Genomic DNA, 3,740 nt, shown 5'->3' with positions numbered 1-3,740 from the left:
TTTCTAAACTCAATAGAAAATAGTGTTTTAGAAATAGTCTATATTTCTGCAAAACCCAGAGATAACTATGTACGTTTAGTGGCTATTCTTTAATTTTTGACACAGGCACTCATTGTGTTAAGTTGATATGTTCATGTAGAAGTTTGTTTCACTTGTTGGCATACAGTGATATGTTCCTCCTTATTGTGTGTATTGTAGCCTTACAGAGAAATGGTAGAAATTCTCAAGTCTGATGACAGAATGCAAGAGTTAGTATTCAATGCATCTTACTTTCCTATTTGACTTTGAATGTGAATGTAGTTTTTCTGGATCAAGGTCTGAAAACTATAAATTCCCAGTAAAATAGTAGCTATTTCAATGCATTGTTCTGAGGACTAAGATAATACACATAGATACTTCCCATGAGACATCAAAAATGTAATGATTACATCATCAGTTTTAATAGTTCTACGACAAAATGGCCCTGGAAATTATAAATTGTAGTATACAATGTCACTCAAATGTTGTGTAATGTAACTGATTTGATTATTGCTGTTAAGTATGTAATGATGGTTTCTGTGTGTTTATGTGTTTATACAAATAAAATATGTCAGTCTCTTAGGTATGTAACTAATAATGCTCTTGAGAAATTTCTCATGCATATAGTTATGTAAATCAATGTTAAAGTCAACTGCTTATTCTTTCTTCATTCACATTATCATGTTCATAGCCTTTGTGACCATCTGAACTAAGACCAATATTTATTTTATGTTGGATAAATTCTAGGACATTAGGACTCTTGTTTGTTTTAGTTACCACCATACTTTTGGTGTCTCTCTTACATCAGATACATGTAAACCTTTATTGATGTAAAATTACACAAATGCTTCTCCATTAATAGAACGTTTAGATTCCAGAGTCCTTGAATAGACGTCTCAAAAGTAGTCTTTGGATTCAGCTGTAGGAACATTGTTTGTCTTTCTTATTCTGAGTTCTGAGATTGGAAAAACTTACTCCATGTCAATTACAGCTAAATATTAGTAAGAAGCAACATGGTGCCCAATAATATCAAGTTAATTTCAGGTCCTCCATTTGTCTGACACAATGGTTGAAGTAGGAGAGACCCAGAGCTTCAGTGGGGCAGGATATTATTGGGGGTAGAGCAAGTGTATCTGGGGACTGCTAGTGCATAATAAGTCTCTAGGTTGGCACACCTCTTGGTTGAGGAAACCTGTCCTGAACTGATTGGTTAGCTACAACTTCAGTCATAGGGGCCTGGGGCAGGTGACACTGTGACTCAATTCCACCATTATCAGTAAAGCACATCCAAAGCTGATGGGGACCAGCCATGACAAAAATACCACTTGCCAGGGTAGGGGAGTGGGCATCAGAAAAATATAGTATGGAGACGTGAATAAAACAATAAACCAGAAACATAGGATAGTATCAGAAAAGTGTTCCGGAATACTGAAATACCAGCACTTAATTTTCCATACACTTTTATACCCTAATACAAAAGGGGGAAGAAGGCAACAAGACTTCCTTAACATGTTACAAAGGACAACTTGAACAGTTAATTGCTTCAACACTTTGAGGCATCAATTCATTAGCATTCTGTTGTTTAGGCAGTGAAGCCACCCTAGACCAAGTATCCTGAAAGCAGCCATTCCCCAGGTTAAACCTCCAGTTACAAAAGAAGAAGCAGAAGTATGCTTGTATATCTTGACTATCTGTCAGAGTGGAGTGGATCTACCTGTATAAGCCATTTTAATGTCGAAAGAACCATGTAATCACATCCTGCTTCAGGATGCATAGCTCTCTGATTGTTGTTAGCAAAACTGAATTTCCTCTAACTCTCTGACCTTCAGACAAGGTAGAAATAAGCTCACATTTTTGGGCCTCGACACAGAGCCCACCAGCTAACTTCTGATTGGTTCTTAACCACATGGAGGATACCTGGCGGTTTCTTCCTAGTTATTAGGGCAAGGTTTGGGCTTAGCACATCTTGCTGAGTCAGAGGCCTACATCTTGCTGGGTCTTTTCTGCAACCTCTCTTGGCTGCAAAAGTAGAAGGCTGGGTGAGGGTCTGAGCCCTTCAGTTTAAGCAGGACAAGGAGCCCTACATCTGAGCCTGGTGCAGTCTGCCCTGCACTTGTTGCACCAGGCAGATGGGTATATTATGGTGAGTGAAAGTATGGTGTGGTATGAAAGAGAGAGAAAGACAGAATGGTTCCTGTTCTGTGGACAAAGGCACATCTGAAGAGGTGAAGGAGATGAGAAGTGGGCTGAGATGAATGGCTTCATTACCATCCAGGACCATGGTGATGTCTGAGCCTGGACTTCTGCTGGGGCTCATGTCTGATGCTGCCACAATTTCTGTTGATGTCCATGGATCCTGATACCACCAAAAGCAGAGAGAATAGGGCTGTACAGAGTAGGCCCCACCCTTACTGACTGCAACATTCAGGAGAATTAGTCCTGTCCCTCACTAGCCAAGGCTCGCTGGAGAGTGTATCCTACACCTCACATAGGCAGCACAATAGAGTTGATGCTGTACACAGGGGGCACGTGCAAACTAGCCTCAAGGACCTGAGAATGGGAGAGCAGGCCACTCTCCTCTTGTATGCCATGTGGTGGCATAGGTGTGAGAAAGATTCTCTTCTTTCCCCACCACTTGCCACCCAAAACCTCATCAATTGCAGCACTTTGGAGAGTAGGGCTTGAGCCTACTAGAAAAACTCAGTAGGGTTGATCAAGTTGATGGTGCCACTTGTAAGCAAGCCCTGAGGGCATGAAGCCTCCCTCTGTAGTGATGAGGTGAGCAGACCTGCTTTTCATCCTGCCTGGTTCCCGCATGGTTAGCTTAGCCCCGGAAATAACAACACACAAACTATTCATTTAAACACTGCCCCTCCCGTTAGCTCTAGCTTCTTATTGACTAACTCTCACATCTTGATTAACCCATTTCTAATAATCTGTGTAGCAACACAAGGTGATGGCTTACTGGGAAGGATTCTAGCCTACTTCTATCTCTGGTCATCATGGCAACTGCCTCACTGCCTTTTTCCTCCGAGCATTCTGTTCCGTCTTCTCCACCCACCTATGTTCTGACCTATCAGGCCAAGCAGTTTTCTTTATTAATTAACCAATGAAAGCAACATATAGATAGAAGACCCATCTATATCATCCCTCATTTATAATGTAATTGTGGGAGTAAGGGAACAATACCCTTCCACCTTGATTCTCCCTCCTCCAGCTGGATTGTGAAGGAACTGACCGTTTTTCCAACTGCAATATTCAGGAAAGCAGGCCAGGCACCTAATTAGGGCAGCACAGTAGAGCTGACTGTTGAGGACAGTACAGGTGAGAAAACTCCAAGAGCATGAGTGTAGATCTAGCCCAATCCCTCATCTGCCAAATGGTGACATGGTGGTGGGGAGATACCCTCCCTCCTCATCAATGCCTGAGCAGGAGGGAGAACTGATCCTGAGGTTACAAGAGTAGAGAGCTGTCTCTTCCCCCTGCCAGATGCAAACTCAGGAGAACCAGCCCTGCTACTCACCTGAGCACCACACTAGAGCCCACTGTGTTGGTAGGGGTGTGGGGGTCCGAAGTTGTCCTAGTACTCATCAGTCATGTGTAGTGTGGAGCGGTGGGCTGCATCCCATCACCTGGCTCCTGCACGGCTAGCTTTACCCAAAATAATTACATGGAAACTATTCTTTTAAACACTGCTTGGTCCATTAGTTCTAGCCTCTTAT

This window comes from Microtus ochrogaster, chromosome 8, assembly GCF_000317375.1.
Source record: "Microtus ochrogaster isolate Prairie Vole_2 chromosome 8, MicOch1.0, whole genome shotgun sequence".
Lineage (NCBI taxonomy): Eukaryota > Metazoa > Chordata > Mammalia > Rodentia > Cricetidae > Microtus > Microtus ochrogaster.
This window is presented reverse-complemented; position numbering follows the sequence as displayed.